The sequence below is a fragment of the Scyliorhinus torazame genome, chromosome 29, assembly GCF_047496885.1.
Source record: "Scyliorhinus torazame isolate Kashiwa2021f chromosome 29, sScyTor2.1, whole genome shotgun sequence".
Classification (NCBI taxonomy): domain Eukaryota; kingdom Metazoa; phylum Chordata; class Chondrichthyes; order Carcharhiniformes; family Scyliorhinidae; genus Scyliorhinus; species Scyliorhinus torazame.
The window spans coordinates 25,586,260-25,606,182 of record NC_092735.1 but is presented as its reverse complement, the minus strand read 5'-3'; the positions used below and the strand labels follow the sequence as shown (position 1 = coordinate 25,606,182).

The 19,923-nt window shown below is 49.3% G+C and overlaps 2 long non-coding RNA genes across 2 annotated transcripts in view; one reads left to right on the top strand and one right to left on the bottom strand.

Annotated features, from left to right (window-relative positions):
* The first annotated feature begins 2,562 nt into the window (after positions 1-2,562).
* The window catches only part of LOC140403954 (uncharacterized), a 31,996-nt gene continuing 14,635 nt past the window's right edge, over positions 2,563-19,923 (top strand). Inside the window, exons 1-2 of the long non-coding RNA XR_011938443.1 lie at positions 2,563-2,725; positions 2,893-3,057. This is a non-coding gene — a long non-coding RNA (uncharacterized lncRNA). The remainder of the gene's footprint in view (positions 2,726-2,892; positions 3,058-19,923) is intronic.
* The window catches only part of LOC140403953 (uncharacterized), a 141,092-nt gene continuing 124,972 nt past the window's right edge, over positions 3,804-19,923 (bottom strand). Inside the window, exons 4-5 of the long non-coding RNA XR_011938442.1 lie at positions 11,128-11,224; positions 3,804-4,621 (exon numbers count right to left, since the gene is read on the bottom strand). This is a non-coding gene — a long non-coding RNA (uncharacterized lncRNA). The remainder of the gene's footprint in view (positions 4,622-11,127; positions 11,225-19,923) is intronic.

Below are 19,923 nucleotides of genomic sequence, written 5' to 3'. Positions count from 1 at the left end.
CCTTCCATCTATCTATCCGCAAGGTATTCGACGAACGGTTGCCACCGCCTGGTGAACCCTTGAGCCGACCCTCTTAGGACGAACTTAATCCGCTCTAGCTTTATAAACCCCGCCATGTCATTTATCCAGGTCTCCACCCCCGGGGGCTTGGCTTCTTTCCACATTAGCAATATCCTGCGCCGGGCTACTAGGGTCGCAAAGGCCAAAACATCGGCCTCTCTCGCCTCCTGCACTCCCGGCTCTTGTGCAACCCCAAATATAGCCAACCCCCAGCTTGGTTCGACCCGGACCCCCACTACTTTTGAAAGCACCTTTGTCACCCCCCTCCAAAACCCCCGTAGTGCCGGGCATGACCAAAACATATGGGTATGATTCGCTGGGCTTCTCGAGCACCTCGCACACCTATCCTCCACCCCAAAAAATTTACTGAGCCGCCCTCCAGTCATATGCGCCCTATGTAATACTTTAAACTGAATCAGGCTTAGCCTGGCACACGAGGACGACGAGTTTACCCTACTTAGGGCATCCGCCCACAGCCCCTCCTCGATCTCCTCCCCCAGCTCTTCTTCCCATTTCCCTTTTAGTTCATCTACCATAGTCTCCCCTTCGTCCCTCATTTCCCTATATATATCTGACACCTTACCATCCCCGATGGAGTCAATCTTATATATCGATATATTTAGATGTCAGATTTTTGAGATTATTCATATTAAATCCTTGCCTCTGAACCCAATGTTACCCGCAGATCCGACCAAGGAACACATCCGCCAACTTAACAGACTGATCAAGACCTTGGATCCAGATCTTCAGAGCACCCTACATGCTCTCATCCCACGTACTCCCCGCATTGGAGATCTCTACTGCCTCCTGAAAATACATAAGGCCAACACACCAAGCCGCCCTATCGTTTCAGGCAATGGGACCCTGTGTGAGAACCTCTCTGGCTACATCGAGGGCATCTTGAAACCCATCGTACAAGGTACACCCAGCTTCTGTCGCGACACGACGGACTTCCTACAGAAACTCAGCACCCATGGACCAGTTGAACCAGGAACATTCCTCGTCACAATGGACGTCTCGGCACTCTACACCAGCATCCCCCATGACGACGGCATTGCTGCAACAGCCTCAGTACTCAGCACCGACAACTGCCAATCTCCAGACGCAATTCTGCAACTCATCCGCTTCATTCTGGATCACAACGTCGTCACCTTCGACAACAAGTTCTTCATCCAGACGCATGGAACAGCCGTGGGGACCAAATTCGCACCCCAATACGCCAACATCTTCATGCACAAGTTTGAACAGGACCTACTCACCGCACAGGACCTTCAACCAACGTTATACACCAGATACATCGATGACATTTTTTTCCTTTGGACCCACGGCGAAGAATCACTGAAACAACTACACGATGACATTAATAAGTTCCATCCAACCATCAGACTCACCATGGACTGCTCTCCAAAATCAGTTGCATTCTTGGACACACTCGTCTCCGTCAAGGACGGTCACCTCAGCACTTTGCTTTACCGCAAACCCACGGATAACCTCATGATGTTCCACTTCTCCAGCTTCCACCCTAAACACATTAAAGAAGCCATCCCCTATGGACAAGCGCTCCGTACACACAGGATCTGCTCAGACGAGGAGGAGCGTAACAGACATCTACAGACGTTGAAAGATGCCCTCGTATGAACGGGATATGGCACTCGACTCATCGAGCGACAGTTCCAACGCGCCACAGCGAAAAACCGCACCGACCTCCTCAGAAGACAAACATGGGACACAACCGACAGAATACCCTTCGTCGTCCAGTACTTCCCCGGAGCGGAGAAACTACGTCATCTTCTTCACAGCCTTCAACACGTCATTGATGACGATGAACATCTTGCCAAGGTCATCCCCACACCCCCACTACTTGCCTTCAAACAACCGCGCAACCTCAAACGAACCATTGTTTGCAGCAAACTACCCAGTCTTCAGAACAGTGACCACGACACCACACAACCCTGCCATGGCAATCTCTGCAAGACGTGCCAGATCATCGACATGGATACCACTATTACACGTGAGAACACCACCCACCAGGTACGCGGTACATACTCGTGCGACTCGGCCAACGTTGTCTACCTCATACGCTGCAGGAAAGGATGTCCCGAAGCGTGGTACATTGGCGAGACCATGCAGACGCTGCGACAACGAATGAACGGACATCGCGCAACAATCACCAGGCAGGAATGTTCCCTTCCAGTCGGGGAACACTTCAGCAGTCAAGGGCATTCAGCCTCTGATCTCCGGGTAAGCGTTCTCCAATGCGGCCTTCAGGACGCGCGACAACGCAGAATCGCCGAGCAGAAACTTATAGCCAAGTTCCGCACACATGAGTGCGGCCTCAACCGGGACCTGGGATTCATGTCGCATTACATTCATCCCCCACCATCTGGCCTGCAAAATCCTACCAACTGTCCTGGCTTGATACAATTCACACCTCTTTAACCTGGGGTTACCCCATCTCTGGATCTGTAAAGATTTAATCACCTGCTAATGGTCGCATTCCTAGCATTGTTTGGCATCTTTGAATTTGTCTATATATGTTGTTCTGGAACATACCTCTTCATTAACCTGAGGAAGGAGCAGCGCTCTGAAAGCCAGTGACATCGAAACAAACCTGTTGGACTTTAACCTGGTGTTGTAAGACTTCGTACTGTGCCCAATGTTAATGGTTAGCGATTAACACAGACATGAATTTTAAACCCTCTGGAGCCCAGTTTAGAAATTTTCAGACAAACTCAAATAAAGAAAGACAGACTGTTCACTTCTATACCGGATAGGTGGTTAATAAATAAATGTGTTGTCTTTCTAAGACTTTATGTTGGTTAACCTCACCAGGTAATGGTCTGTTCGGGGGATTGAACATCTCTTAACTCTGCCAGAAGAAAGACTGGACAGGACAGGAGCTGTACAGAGGCATACTTCCCGAAGTACAAGTTTCAGTCCAGAAAACCAGGGAATGGAGACAGAAAGACGACTAGAGCTAAAGGAATCGAGACCAAGGTATTGTTCAAAAGAATTCAAGGAAGAGTAAACAAAGTGTTCAGAGTTAAAGAGACAATTGCAGTAAACAGATTTAAAGTGGAACATTCGCGTTCAAAGGTGAAACAAATGTCTAATGGCATTTTCATACAGTCTGGGAATCAAGAGTTATAACAATAGTGAGTAGTTTGCACAGATGTCAAGACAAAGAAATCCAAAAGGAGTTGGTGTGAAATCCAGGACTGGATTCACTGTTAAAAGTGGAACAGAAGCTTTGTTTAAAAGTGTCATTTGGAGAACCAGGCCTGGGTTCGGAATGCAAAACGCTTCATTATGAGTGAAGATTTTTTAAAATGAATTTAGAGTACCCAACTCATTTTTTCTAATTAAGGGGCAATTTAGCCTTGCCAATCCACCCAGCTTGCACATTTTTTGCGTTGTGGGGGCGAACCCCACACAAACACAGGGAAGATGTGCTGGAATCGGAGAACGTTTAAGAACTCCTGCAAAGTGAGTTGAAATTCTTTAAGTGGATTTCAACTCATTTGGAAAATTAAATGTAAAAATACCGTGTGCTCACGGAATCAGCCACTGCTCCAGTTTCTGGGTTGTGGCAACATTTAACCCCAAACAATCCGCAGTGTACCCCATTGTTAAAGCAGTTACTCCCTGCACACACACATCTATATATATATATGTATATATAAAAACACAAACACCTAAACACAACAAGTTTACATCTTAAAAACATTTAATAATTTTGGATGTACGCGTGATGGGAGCAAATTATTAATTGCATATCAAATCATTGCTCAAATGTTTTAACACAATACAGATCTAATTTCCAATCTTCATCATAACCACTGTCCTTGGTGGTGCATTAACATCAATAACTTATACACCTGTAACATAATAAGTCCCAAGGTGCTTCATGGGACAATTATTGGACAAATTATGACCACAAAAGGAGCGATTTGAACTCCGCCTTGTCAAAGAGAAAGCAAGAAAATAAGAGAGCGAGACAGTGAGATTTAGACTTGGATGAGATTAGGAGATGTTGGACTTCCGGAGATGGCCATGGAGTGGGTGGTCGCACATGAGATGATTCCTGCTTGAGGTGGAATAGTTTTGGTCCTTTTTGCCTTGTGGGGAGTTACACAGGTGGAAAGTGTGTAAACATAAATGTTATAACCTGCCTGCATACCTCTGGCTGGGGACTAATGGCAATCCCACAATACTTCGGGAGTATAAGCTTCCCCAATGAGGAGGGCGGAGAAATCATTAGCAAATGCCCTGCATAAATAGAGCTGGCCAGTTTGGAACCAGCTCGAGAGGAGTGAGCAGCAAGGGAGTTGCTGCTGCTGTTGTATATATATATGTTATTGTAAATAAATGGTATTTCTTTCTATCCTTCAACTCGTGCTGGATTCTTCGTGGCCTCACAAAACTGGCGACGAGGGTTAAAGTGGATAGCTGTCTGCACTGCTGAAGCCACCTCCCTGGATTTTTGTTGGATACAGGTTGGAAGTTTGTTTTCTGTTACACCACGCCTCTGTATCGATGTTTGGATGTTTTTGATGCTGCGCTGGAAAGTTGGAACAAGTACACACAACGGATGCGTTACTATTTCCGGGCAAACAACATCACTGAAAACGAGCGCAAGGTGGTCATTTTGCTCACCGCCTGCGGCCCGCATACGTTTGGGGTGATTAGGAGCCTTATGTACCCAGCTGCGCCGGACACCAAGACGTTTGATGAACTTGTCAACTTAGTGAATTTATTTTAACCCAAGCTCGTCCACGATAGTCCAGCGTTACCGGTTCAATACTGCTGAGAGGACCCCAGGAGAATCCCTTGCAGAGTTTCTATCCAGGCTACACAGGATTGCGGAATACTGTGACTATGGTGAGACCTTGTCAGAAATGTTACCCGACCGTTTGGTTTGCGGTATTAACAATGCGGCCACCCAGAGAAAGTTGTCAGCTGAGCCAACATTGACTTTTCAACAGGCTATTCAAATAGTATTGTCCCAAGAGAGCGCAGAATGTGGAGTGCAGGAGCTGCAGGGAATGGAGCTGCACGCCTTGGGGTGCAACCCCTTCCGTCCAAAAGCGTCTCCCCGCACCCCGGCGGTACCTTGGGCGGGGCGGCATCCGGATCGACGCCAGTGGCCTCCGGATGTTCCTCCCCGAAGGAAGCCTTCTCCAGAACCAATGGATGGGGAGCCATGTCAGTGTCAGACTTGTGGGTGCCGATCCCATCGTGCACGCCGGTCCTGGGAGTGTCAGAGGCGCCATCGTTCCGACAGAAACTGAGGCCAGCCAGGGGCTGTACCTTCCATTTGGATGAACGTGGGGTGACTACTACCGAGGATGTGGAGACGGAGGACGACTGCCTGCAGCTGCATTGTGTGGCAGCACCCCGTGTGGCCCCCACCAAGGTGACAGTACTGGTGCGGATCGGTGGGCCCCGATTGCGGGCCAGGCCACCGCGCGGGCACCCCCCGCGGCCAGAACGCCCAGCGCCCCCCCCAGGACCCCGCCCACGCCGCCTTGTCCCGCCGTCCCAAAGGTGGTTCAATCCACGCTGGTTGGCGTGGGTTGAGAGCAGCGGGACTTCGGCCCATCGCGGACCGGAGAATCGCCGGGGGATTCCCGCCGACCGGCGCGGCGCGATTCCCGCCCCCGCCGTATCTCCGGTGGTGGAGAATTTGTGACACGGCGGGGGCGGGATTCACACCGGCGCCCTGCGATTCTCTGACCCGGGGGGTTGGAGAATTGCGCCCATGGTGTCCGATCATGCGTGGCACTGTGAGGAGCGCAGGGCCAGAGGGACGATATACGATTATGGGGAAAAACCCATCAGTTGAAGAGGTAGGCTGCGGCGAGGGAGATTGGGCGGATGAGAGATCGTAGGGGTATGGTGGTCATGGCGTCAGAGGAGGTGAATGGGATATTTGAGGCTATTCATCGGAAAATATACAGCTCGGAGCCTCCAGTGGGGGATGAGGACGTGACCCCGTTCCGGGTTGGGCTGGAGTTCCCGACAGTTGAGGAGGGAAATGTGCAGGGGTTGGGGCTCCGATTGGGCTGAGGGAAGTAATGGAGTGTGCGGGGCCAATGCAGTCGGGCAAGGCCCCGGTTCCGGATGGGATCCCGGCAGAGTTTAATCAAAAGTTTTGTTCGGCAGTGGGGCCCCTATTAGTCGAGATGTATAATAAGTCGGCGGAGAAGGGAGAGCTCCCTCCCACATGCTCTCATGCTTCCATTTTGCTCATTTTAAAGAAGGACCAGGATACGGACCAATGTGGTTCGTACCGCCCGATATCATTGTTAAATGTCGAGGCAGAATTATTGGCGAAGGTTCTGGCGACGCATTTGGAGGTCGGGAGACGGAGGTAGTAGTGATAATGGACGTGGAATAAGCTTTTGACTGGGTGGAATAGCCATATTTATTCGAGGTGCTGGGACGGTTTAGGCTTGGACAGGGATTCGGAAATTGGGTGAGGTTGCTGTATAAGGCCTCTAAGGCGAGGGTCTGGACTAATATCATTAGTTTGGAGAACTTTGGACTACATCGGGGGACGAGGCAGGGGTGTTTACTCTCCCTGTTGCTTTTTGCCCGAGTGATTGAGCCTTTGGCTATGGCACTGAGGGCCTCAGGTGTGCGGGGGGGTATTACGAGGGTGGGGGTGGGGGTGAGCACTGAGCCTCATTGTACGTGAATGATCTGCTGTAAATTTTAAACCCAATGGAGAGCTTTGACTGGATTATGGGGATTTTGGGGGCGTTCTGTCTATTTTCGGGGTATAAACTCTGCATGGGGAAGAGCGAGGTGTTCCCGACCAATGCGCGGGAGTTGGCCCAGCCGCACAAGTTGAATTTGGCGAATTTGGTTGATGGAATGAAGGAAGATTTTAATAGGTGAGATGCTTTGCCAATATCGCTAGCTGGAAGGGTCCAGATGGTAAAGATGATGTTCTGTCTGAGGACGAGATAGGGGAGGGCAGGGTTTTGGACATATGTGGGGAGCTGATGGAGAAAGAGCGAGATCTCCGGTGGAGGAGGTAAGACAGAGGTGGGAGGAGAAGCTGGGGGGTAGGGGGGGGGGTTTGAAGTTGGGGGTAAAATCACCCTTGGCATGTGCGAGGCTGAGTGTCATTCAGCTTAAAGTGGTGCACAGGGGCTAGCACACATGACGCTGCCCAGGGTGAGTCAGTTCTTTCCAGCGCTAGGAGATAGGTGTGTGCGGTGTTCCGGGGTGGGGGTGGGTGGCGAACCATGTCCACACGTTCTGGGCATGTCTGAAGTTGGGAGAGTTCTGGGATACATTTTCAGGCACGAGGTCAAAGATTCTGGAGGTAAAGGTGGCTCCGAGCCTGTGGGTGGCGATATTTGGGGAGTCGGAGGATCCGAGAATGCAGGTGGGGGGAGAGGCTGACGTGTTGGCCACTGAGAGCCCAGAGGTGGACAGTGCTCGGATGGCGGGACTCGGAGCCGCAGAACGCAGGGGTACGGGCAAGTGATTTGGTGGAGTTTCTGCATCGAGAGAAAATAAATTTTGCTATCAGAGGCTCGGGTGAGAGGTTCTTCTCGAGGTGGAGGCTGTTCATCGACTTAAAGAGCGGTAAAACGTCAGCGGGGGTGGGGGAAGGGGTATGGGGGGTTCCCTTTTTTCCATTGGGGTGGGGTATAAGCGAAAAGGGGGACGGTGGGAATGGGCTCGGATGAGGAGATGTGGGCGGATAAGATGTGGGTATTGTTTGTTGTGTGTCGATGTTGCTGTTGTTTCTCTTTTTCTGTATATATTTGAAAATGCCTCCAATAGAAATATTTAACAAAAAGATTGGGAGATGCGCTGGAGGTGGAAATCAGTTGTCTGAGTGAGGGTGGGACTATACTCTCAGTACCGCTTTTAATCAGGCTTTCCAACTCGTTGAAACCTGTCTCCAATTGTTGCTGAGTGATTTCATGGATTATCTTTTTTTAAAAAGGTATTTTATTCCAAACATTTTCATCATAGTAACACATCCAACAGAGTATACAGTTCTCCCCATTTACTCCGCCCGCTCCCGCGCGACAGACAGCTCCTCGAATATAGTCATGAACGGCCTCCACTGAACCTCGACACCCTCCTCTGACCCTCTTGGGGAAAGTTTGATTTTCTCCAGCCTGAGAAACCTGGACAAGTCTCTTAGTTCTGCCCCTCAGTTTGGAGTGGGAAAATGGAGACATTTTGAACATCATCAGTTGTCAGTTAAGTTAAACGGGGCGTGCGTCTGTTGGTGAGATGGCATGGTAGGCTCCACTCTACAGTGGGCACAGGGGAAGAAACCGAGAATTGCAGAGACCACCCCCCACCTCAGCCCGCCACTGCAGGATGGGGTCCATAAAGAGATGACCTCCAAATTATTTTCTGGCAATAAATGTTTTTGAGGGCAGGGTCCCTTTAAGGCTGGTAATCCTTGCTACTTCTGCTGGAGAACTTGTGATCAGAAAGTGGACATGTAACAAATAAATATCTCTCTACAGGAGCGGAGCAAGATCACAGAGAGCGGGTGACTTGATTATGTAGGTGACTCAAATAAATTATTTTGAGGTGAGGGGGGTGGGTGGGAGGTGTGGTTGGGGGGGGGGGGGGCGTGGGGGCGTGGGGGTGTTGGAAGCCACAGCGTAGAAGTGGCCGTGAGGCATTGTACTTTGTTCCCTGTCCCTCACTGCTCCTTTGTCCGTCCATCCCTGTGGAGCCCAAAGGAAAGAGCCAGGCTGAAAGCAGGCTTCTGTTGCAAAGCAATGGCTCCTTTCCCATCATTGATATTCGAACGTTGGAACGCTCGGGCTATTGCCAGTCTATTGCAGAAGTTCAAGTAACTCGTAGCGCGCTTTGATCGGTGGTGGAAGTGGCGCCTCGACTGGTGCGTGACTTGATCTTTGAGCATGGTGCAGGAATTAAAACAAACAAATAAACAGTCCGACAGTGACTGAGCATGTAATCTCAGAAAACAAGCATGCAGGTGCAGCAGATAATGAGGATAGCAAATGAAATGTTGGCATTTACAGCAAAATGAATAGATTATAAAGGTAAGGAAGTGTTGTTGCAACTATACAAGGCATTGGTGAGAACGCACCTGGAGTATTGTGTACAGTTTTGGTCCCCTTATTTGAGGAAAGATGTAGTGGCATTGGAGGCAGTTCGGAGGAGGTTCACTAGATTGATTCCAGGGATGAGGGGTTTGTCATATGAGGAAAGATTGAACAGTTGAGGCCTATACTCTCTAAATGAGGGGAGATCTAATTGAGGTATACAAGATGCTAAAAGGTCTGGATAAAGTCGACGTGGAGCTGATGCTTCCTCGTGTGGGGCATTCTAAAACGAGAGGTCTTAGAATAAGAGATAGCAAAATTTAAACAAAAATTAAAACCGAATTGAGGAAAAACTACTCCCAAAGGGTTGTGAATCTGGGAATTCGCTACCCCAGAGTGCGGTGGGTGCTGGGACAATGAGTAAATTTAAGGAGGAGTTTGACTGATTTTTAATTGGTAATGGGTTGAAGGGTTACGGAGAACGTGCAGGACAGTGGAGTTGAGGCCAGGATGGGATCAGCCATGATCACGTTGAGGATGTTAGGCTTGGGAGGCTAAATTGCCTACTCCCGCTCCTCGGTCATGTGTTCTATGGAGGAGATATTCTGGCTGTTTTCGCCATCCAGCTCATGGTCTGTAACATTGTAGGTAGCAGATGAGGAACATGGCAGCCATGATCGAATGACAGAGCAGACTCGATGGGCAGAATGGCCTAATTCTGCTCCTATATCTTATGAACTAATCTTATGTGCAGAGGGAGTTCACGTGGCCCATTGTGACCTTTTCTTTGCCCTTTTGTAAGAACCATCCAATTTTAACTATCTGAGACCTAAGAAGATCTGCATTTCTTCTTTTAAGTTCTCTATCTCTCTTTCTTACTTCTCAACACAACTCTGAGAAAACATTTGTGCCCAATGTCTCCTTATGTAACCTGTCAAACCATTGTCTGATATTCCCACCTATGAGGCCCCTTGTGTGCTATATAAATGCGACCTGTTGTTCCCCCCTCTTCTACTCTTTCCCCGTGGCCCTGCAAAACTTTTGTCCATGGACATGACAAAAGTGACAAGTTGCTGAAGGTTTTCATCTTGACTTTGTTAGGTTACCGGACAGGACCCCAATTTTTGTTAGGATACCGAACGAGAAACTCCAAACAATTTGTAAAGCTGTGAGGAAAAGTTACTTCACCCCAGAAGTTTTGATTCTGACCAATAGGATTGTTTTGTGTGAAAACAAACTTTAATTTAAACACAGAATCAACCACATTAACATCAAATAAATAGCTTTCCAATTAAAAGTTAAACAGTTCTCAAATAAAAGGAAAATGAAATCTCACCATCGACATCTGCCACTCTCTATATTCCAACAAAGCAACCCAATAACCCAATACAGTTCAAAATCCACTCATAAATAAAGTCAGTTATCAGGTTTACTTGCTGTTCTCTCTGGTGTTATTTGTGATTCTTGTTATCAGGATGGATGTTGTAGTGTTCACAAAGATCACAGAAGCTAAGTCCATTAACAAAGCTATCATTTATTTACACTACTTATTAAAGCTCAACCACTTACTCCTATAATAAACAATAATCTAGTAATCTACAATCTACACTCAACTAACACTGGTCTCTACACTCTATCTATAACTGTACTCTGATCTCTCGCACTACTCCTATGCTCTCCTCTCCAGCCTTCGCCCAGAAGTCTCCGATAACCCAGCCCCCTGTTTCCAAGACCCAAAAATACAAATATAGATTCCTTAAAATGACCTGTTTCCTGACACTGAGACACTCCTTAAAGTCATTCTTTCAGTCTCCTCTTAAAGCCTCCCTCATTCACTAAATATTTGGTCAGTGGTCCTGCTATTTTCTTTTGAGGATCAGTGTCAAATTTCTATCTGTTAACACTCCGGGATAAGCCATGGTGTGGTTTTAATGCATTGAAGGTTCTACACAATTGCAAGTTGTTCGGTAAAACCCTCACATAAATAGAGAGCGTAGCGATTTCTCACCTGTCTGTGCTGGCCAGCTCCTGCGATTCACCGTGTACCCCCGTGTGAAAATAAAACATTACGATGAGCACTAACACCACCATCATAGTCTCCCGATCTGAAAGTTCACATGTTACAAAGTTACTGAAACTGCGCATTGATGCCATTCGCATAACTCTGGCAACCGCTTTCATCCCTCTCTCTGGCAACAGACTAAACCAGCCTGTTTATAATCTTGGTATCATATTGACTCCAATATGAGATTCTGATCGCACATTCACACCATCACTAAGACTGCCTATTTCCACCTCTGTGACTTTGCCACATTTGCTGCTGAAACCCTCATGCATTTTCTTTACTCTAGACTTGCCTGTTTTATTGGGAACGCCAAATCGTCAAAAAATTTAATTTTCTTCTAAAATCTGGAAGGACATTGCATTATTTGCACATTTGGATGTTTTTATAAAAGGTTCTAAGTTCACCTTGGGCTGTCTTTAACGAAGAAATCACCAAACTAGCAGTGGTCCTTGAGGAGGAGAGCTATCTGCTGATATGAAGAGTATTTCCTTTAATGTCTGGAATAAAAACTGTTCTAAAGCCATAGGCCCTGGAAATCTCTTGACAAAGATGAGCTTTAGGATTTGAACTCTTTTAAAAAAAATCTTAGTTGTGAATATACTGAGAAGGGGAAAGCTGCCAACTTGCTCTCTCTTTGCCTTGCCTGAAACATTGCAGTTATCAGTAGCCACCTTTGCGTTTATTAAAAGAAGCCTGGATAAAGTTTCTTTTGTTCTGACTCTAACAATAGCAATGGTAATTAATTGGTCACTTTGGTGAGTAAATTAAACATTGATGCTAATATTGTGGCCTGCACTCCAAATCTCTGCTGCCCTTGTCTTAATTTGCAGTAAGTTCCATTCCCCTATCATCACTGTGCTCTCTCTTTTGCATTGGTTCCTGTGGCATTAATACAAAGTCTAACAGGTTTGTTTCGAATCACTAGCTTTAGGAGCGCAGCTCCTTCATCAGGTAAGTGCTGGCCAGCCTCTGCGATTCACTGTGAACCCCCGTGTGAAAATAAAACATTACGATGAGCACTAACATCACTGAAAGCTAGTGATTCAAAACAAACCTGTTGGACTTTAACTTGGTATTGTAAGACTTCTTAATGTACCCACCCCAGTCCAACAACGGCATCTCCACATCATGGGTATTAATATAACTAAAATCTGGAAGGGTTAATGAAGTGTTTGAGAAGTCACTCGAGGGAGCGACAGTTACAACTGTGTAGGCAGTGTTGCTAAGCCTTGGGGATAGAGTGTGCAGGATCAGCTAGTCAGTCACAGTATAGAGAGCGTAAGTGGGAGCAGATCATAGTTTATATCAGAATTAAGATTAGCTGTAGATGAATGTAGTTAAATGTTATTAATCAACTGTGTATTCTTTTAGGAGTACGTGTCAAACCCAAGTTAGTAGTGTTAATAATTTATAGCTTTGTTTAAGTTCAAGGTATTTTGTGGTCTTTGTGAACACTACGCCAAACATCCTGAAATAAGCAACACAAAGAACACCACAGTTCCCAGTCAAGCAACACCCTGATTTTAATAATCTCTCCCTTGTTTTTAAATCCTTTCATGAGCTCACCCCTTCGTTTCTTTGTAATCTTCTCCGACTCCACAACCCTCCGAGATATCTGTGCTCCTCTAATTTCAGCCTCGTGTGAATTCCCAATTTTAATCACTCTGCCATTGGGAACTGTGCCTTCGGTTGCTGAGGCCTCGAGCTCTGGAATTCCCTGCCGACACCTCTTCAACTCTGCCCTCCTTCCATTCAGTCTTTAAACCTTTCTCTTTGCCCAAGCTTTTGGTCACCTGCATTTCGAGTCTGGATGACTTGGTCAATGTTTGAATAAAGAGTCACCCAGACTCGAAACGTTAGCTCCGTTCTCTCGCCACAGATGCCACGTACCAGGGCCACCTGGATATTGCAGCGGCTCTCCAGAGCTTGATCCAGTCATATCATAGAATTTACAGTGCAGAAAGGGGCCATCCGGCACTTCGAGTCTGCACCGGCCCTTGGAAACTGCACCTGACTTAAACCCACACCGCCACCCTCTGCTAGTAACCCCACCTTACATTTTTTGGTCACTAAGGGCAATTTATCATGGCCAATCCATCTAACCTGCACGTCTTTGGACTGTGGGAGGAAACCGGAGCACCCGGAGGAAACCCACGCAAACACGGGAAGAATGTGCAGACTCCACACAGGCAGTGACCCAAGCCGGGAATCGAATCTGGGACCCTGGAGCTGTGAAGCAACAGTCCTAACCACTGTGCTACCGTGCATTAACAATGGGTCATGGCTGAGGGAATCAGCGGATTTTTCCCGGATTCTGGCTGACCTGAGCCACGCACAGAGGGAGGTGGCACAGTCACTGGCTGATGTGACACAGACACAGAGGGTGGTGACACAGTCACTGGCTGATGTGACACTGCCCCAGAGGGAGGTGGCACAGTCACTGGCTGATGTGGCACTGTCCCAGAGGGAGGTGGCACAGTCACTGGCTGATGTGACACTGTCCCAGAGGGAGGAGGCACAGTCACTGGCTGATGTGGCACTGTCCCAGAGGGATGTGGCACAGTCACTGGCTGATGTGACACAGACGCAGAGGGTGGTGGCACAGTCACTGGCTGATGTGGCACTGACCCAGAGGGAGGTGGCTTAGTCACTGGCTGATGTGACAGAGACCGAGAGGGAGGTGGCACAGTCACTGGCTGATGTGGCACTGACCCAGAGGGAGGTGACACAGTCACTGGCTGATGTGACACAGACCCAGAGGGAGGTGGCACAGTCACTGGCTGATGTGGCACTGATCCAGAGGGAGGTGGCACAGTCACTGGCTGATGAGGCACTGACCCAGAGGGAGGTGGCACAGTCGCTAGCTGATGTGACACTGTCCCAGAGGGAGGTGGCACAGTCACTGGCTGATGTGGCACTGTCCCAGATGGAGGTGGCACAGTCACTGGCTGATGTGGCACTGACCCAGAGGGAGGTGGCACAGTCACTGGCTGATGTGGCACTGACCCAGAGGGAGGTGGCACAGTTACTGGCTGATGTGACACAGACGCAGAGGGTGGTGGCACAGTCACTGGCTGATGTGACACAGACCCAGAGGGAGGTGGCACAGTCACTGGCTGATGTGGCACTGACCCAGAGGGAGGTGGCACAGTCACTGGCTGATGTGGCACTGACCCAGAGGGAGGTGGCACAGTCACTGGCTGATGTGGCACTGATCCAGAGGGAGGTGGCACAGTCGCTGGCTGATGTGGCACTGTCCCAGAGGGAGGTGGCACTGTCACTGGCTGATGTGGCACTGTCCCAGAGGGAGGTGGCACAGTCACTGGCTGATGTGCTCCTGTCCCAGAGGCTGGTGGCACAGTCACTGGCTGATGTGACACAGACCCTGAGGGAGGTACCACAGTTATTGGCTGATGTGGCACTGTCCCAGAGGGAGGTGGCACAGTCACTGGCTGATGTAAGAGAGACCGAGAGGGTGGTGGCACAGTCACTGGCTGATGTGGCACTGTCCCAGAGGGAGCTGGTCCACTCACTGTGCTCCATGTGCATGAGCATTGAGACCCTGGTCGAGACGGGAGCAGGACTCCAGGACTGGCAGTGCCAGGTGGTGGGGGAGCCTCGGGGTTTGCTCTGGTTCCACCCCCATCCCACGGAGTAGGGACCCCAGTTCAGTCAGCACTCACCGCCCGGGAGCCCCGCCCCCATCCCTCTCCACCTCCACCACATACTCCCCGCCACCCCTCCCTTCCCCCGGCTGCACTTCCGCCACCCCAGGGGTTGATGGGACCATGTGATGGAATGGCCAGCTCACATGCAAGGATGTGGCGGGGTTTGCTCCGGTTGAACCCCCATCGCGGTAGCCCAGGGCCATCGGGCACCCCGAGCGAGGAGCAGATAATGGGGCCCGTGCCGGTGACTCCCGCAGAGGAGGTGCTGGAACACCACAGCGTATCTGATTCCTCCCACATGGAACCTCAGAGCATCTCCCATGGCTGTGGCGGCCAGGATGAAGGCCATCATTCGTGGTTGGATTCCAAAGTCCATTGTCTGCAGTGGGTGAAAGGCAGACATGTTAACATGTTGCGTACCCGTCCCAACCAGGTACACCAGCTGCACAGTTACCCCAGCCTGCACTGCAGCTGCTGCCCCCCACCTCCCCCCATCCCCATGCCCTAACTGGCCATTCCCCCGGCACTCTGCTCTCAGCACCCCTAACCCTGTCTTTGGTCGGCCCTGGCGCCTGTCCCTGCTGCCAGGGGTGCCATTGGCTGGAGCTATCCATGCCAGCTGTACCCTCTGCTGATTCCCATCCAGCCCCCATATATGGGATTACTGCAGGCATTGCTCTTCGGGTGGGCTGCGTGATGCCCAGCCGGCGGGTAGCGGACAACTTGCGGGGAGCAAATTGGTGGAGTGGGGGTGGTGTGCGGGGTGGTAGGGTGGGGGGTGGTATGCCGTGGGGTGGGGGGGTGCTGTTGTGTTGGGAGCACCCATACGGCCGGTGTCACTCTGCCCAACCGCGGGCCATGGAGGGCGGTCAGTGGGGTGCGCAGCAAGGTGGCTGCCTTGCAGGCCGCGGAAATGGCGGTCCGTGCCTGGATGCCTTGGTTCTGTGGCGGGTCAGCCCGACCCCACGGATCATATCCTGGTCACCCCAGAGAACACCGGCTCAGGCCCGCTAATGATATGCGAATGGCATTTACTCTATGTGCGGAGTAGAATGCATTGATGCCACTGTCGAGGAACCGGAGCATGGCAATCTGTCGGACGCCCGGCACTGGCCACGATTTTCGCCTCGCGCTATTCTCCACCCAATTGCTTTTCCCGATCCCGACGTCGGCCAACGGAGAATCCCGTCCACGTGTCTAAGAGATGAGAGTGTTACCAACTGAGACACAGCTGACACGTTAAGCAAGGCACTGATAAGCAAAGGCTGGTGCAGCCCAGTAACTATCGCCAACTTCAAGAGAAGAGTCAAAAGTTACAACGTAACTTTATTTCTTTAAACCCCTTGACAGCTGCAATTACTTGTCAGAGTAGGTCGATTTCATTCAAGCATGTCAGAAACATATGTTAAATGCGATGTACAAATTCTAACTTCTTGGGTACCTGTTTCAAAACAAAAAGGCATAGTTTTATGATCCTGACATGACAGGAAGGCGCAGCAGTCACATCAGCAGACTGAGGGAAAGGCTGTAAAATTCCACTCTCTGTGTTACCTGGCTGTGAAATAATAGTATTTACTTCCCAATCGCCAATCCAGTACTGGTCCAGACTCTGTGTTGCTCAGTCTCTTACTCTGCTGACTGATGCTGTGGCCTGAAAGCTTTTTCTGTCTTTGAAAGAGGACGGGACCTGAAAATCACACGTCCGCCGACACCCACCCACACACACATCCTGCTGTGTTTCAAAAGGGATGAATGGGGGAGAGGACTTTGAAAGGCACATTGACTGTCAAATTAAACCACCATTTGTGACACTGTTAATTTCTCTCCTCAAGGGCTTCTTGCAAATTTCTGTGTCTCACCGAGAGAGAAAGAACATGTGTTTATTTTCCATCCTGCTCCATGTTGCAAATTGCTTGACAAACAATGAAGCACATTTGAAGGGCATGCACTGATGTAGGAAATGCAGCAGCCAATTTGTTCACAGAAAGCTCGGGGTCTGCAGAAAGATTCTCGCTTAGGGGTTTTCAGTGTGTTAGAATGCGAGAGGTCCTGGATTCAAATCTATAAATGTCGGCGGCACAGTGGGTTGCACTGTTGCCTCAAGGCCACAGGGACCGGGATTGGATTCTGGCCTTGGGTCACTGTCAGTGTGGAGTTGCACCTTCTCCCCGTGTCTGCGTGGGTTTCCTCCGGGTGCTCCGGTTTTCTCCCACAGTCCAAAGATGTGCAGGTTAGGTGGACTGACCATGATTAATGCGGGGGGGTTACGGGGAAAGGGTGGGGAAGTGGATCTACGCAGAGTGCTCTTTCGAAGGGTTGGTGCTGATTCAATGGGCCAAATGGCCTCTTTCTGCACTGTAGGGATTCTATGGAATACTATCACAAACAACAATGTGATAAGACCCCAGCTCAACTGACAGCTGGCCACATTGGTTGAGGGGTAAGTATTGCCCAGGACTCCTTTCCTCTACAATTCAGGAAAATGCCTCGGGTCCTTTCCCATCCATGCGCGAGGTTGGACATTTTAATAGTCAACCACATTGCTGTGGACCTGGAGTCACATATAGGCCAGACCAGGTAAGGACGACAGACTTCCTTCCCGAAAGGACATTAGTGAACCAGATTGGCCACGCTAAATTGCCCTTTAATGTAGGAGGCACTCTACCTCCAGGCCTATAAGGGGAACATCTACCTCCGATAGGGGAACTGAAAAGATATGTGGCCTCTGCTCAGTACATGGCTAAAATAGAGAACATTTTAGATGCCAATCCCCATAACCGACCAATACTTGGCACGGCTAACCAACATACAGTCTTAGGAAGACTGAGTTATTAACCATCTGTCCGGCATAGAAGTGAACAGTCTGTTTTTCTTTACTGAGTTTGTCTGAAAATTTCTAAACTGGGCTCCGGAGGGTTTAAAATTCATGTCTGTGTTAATTTAATGCAGCCACTAACCATTAACAGATAAACCATTGGGTTATAGACATGGATTTAATATGAATACATTAATCTCAAAAATCCAACATCTAAAATATAAATATGTAGATATTTAAGTTTGCTTCATTTACTTGTCTTATGTCTTATGACTGCTTTTTGTGGGTTTCAATGAATTTTGAATCAGGAGCTAAGCAAATAGCTCTGGCTGTGGTTCATAATAATCCTACTTAGTGTCACAAGTAGGCTTACATTAACACTGCAATGAAGTTACTGTGAAAATCCCCCAGTTGCCACACTCCGGTGCCTGTTTGGGTACACTGAGGGGAATTCAGAATGTCCAACGAGGTGCAGCAAAAAGTATTGTTCTGCATACAGTTCCGTCAGATTCTACCATACAGGAAAATCATTGGACATACAATAGACAGTAAGAAGTCTTACAACACCAGGTTAAAGTCCAACAGGTTTGTTTCAAATCACTAGCTTTCGGAGCACTGCTCCTTCCTCAGGCGAATGAAGAGATATGTTCCAGAAACATTTATATAGACACAGTCAATTGTTGTAAGACTTCTTACTGGGCTACCCCAGTCCAACGCCAGCAGCTCCACATCATGGGTACAATCGATACACAAAGCAAATACATTGATATAGACTCGGGTGAAGCATGTGGAGTGTAGTGCTACACTGTGGAGAAGATGGGTGGAGAGCTCAGTTCAGTCCATTACAGAGTCATTCAGGAGTCTGGTAACAGCGGGGCAGAAGCTGTTTTTAAATCTGTTCATGCGTGTTCTCAGACTTTTGTATCTCCTGCCCGATGGAAGAAATTGGAAGAGAGAATACACCGGATGGGAGGGGTCTTTGATTATGCAGCCCGCTTTCCCCATGCAGCGGATATTGCTCAGAGGCAAACAAGGGCAAGCCTGAACCTATCCTGGAAGTTGGGGCCGGAGGTGATCGACCTTGGCCAAATAATGTAAATGTTTTGTGTATTGGCTAGTATCGGGCAGACTCGTAGGCACCTCAAGCCAAGTATCATACAGACTGAATGGCGCTTCAACACCATATATGGAAAGGACTGCGTGGACTCCGTACATCTAAGAATGGACCCGGCCCCTAGGGGGCTCCTGACGTCTTCCAAAAATGGGATCGGCAATCCCATTGGGTGCTACAGCCCTCCCTCCAGTAACCTCATTGGCTGAAAGCCAGAGAACCGTTCACAAAGGGTCGAAAGCGAGAAGAGATGGGGTATAACAAGAGACACATGGAAGTCGCCCCGAGGGAAGACTCCACCTCAAACAAAGACTCCACTCCGAGCGAAGACTCCTCCCTGAGTGAAGACTCCACCCCGAGTGAAGACTCCACCCCGAGTGAAGACTCCACCCCGAGTGAAGACTCCACCCCGAGTGAAGACTCCACCCCGAGTGAAGACTCCACCCCGAGTGAAGACTCCACCCCGAGTGAAGACTCCACCCCGAGTGAAGACTCCACCCCGAGTGAAGACTCCACCCCGAGGAGAGCGGCGGAGACTCAGTGAAAGAGCGTGAGGAGAGCGGCGTGGACACAGGATAAAAGAGCGCGAGGATAGCGGCGGGGACACAGTGAAAAGCGCGAGGAGAGCGGCGGGGACACAGTGAAAGAGCGCGAGGAGAGCGGCGGGGACACAGGATAAAAGAGCGCGGGGAGAGCAGCGGGGACACAGTGAAAGAGCTCGAGGAGAGCGGCGGGGACACAGGATAAAAAAGCGCGAGGAGACCGGCGGGGACACAGTGAAAGAGCACGAGGAGAGCAGCGGGGACTCAGTGAAAGAGCACGAGGAGAGCAGCGGGGACACAGGATAAAAGAGTGCAAAGAGAGCGGCGGTGTCACAGCTGCCGGAGAAGCGGCCTTCAGATTTTCGGCGGGAGCAGTGGCCAGGTGTGTGTCAGGAAGGTAAGTTTTCCTCTTTAAAAACTTACCTTGAAGAGTGACATCACAGCAAAGCAGTGACCTGACTGGCTGGTAAGGAAAGCGCTCAAATTAGCAGTAGCTGGGAGAAATATAACTCTTCGTATGTTGGTAAGTATTGTGATTGGTAAGTAATATCTTTATTCCTTTCATTTATTCATTATTTGCTATATTTGTAATCAGTTAAGGTA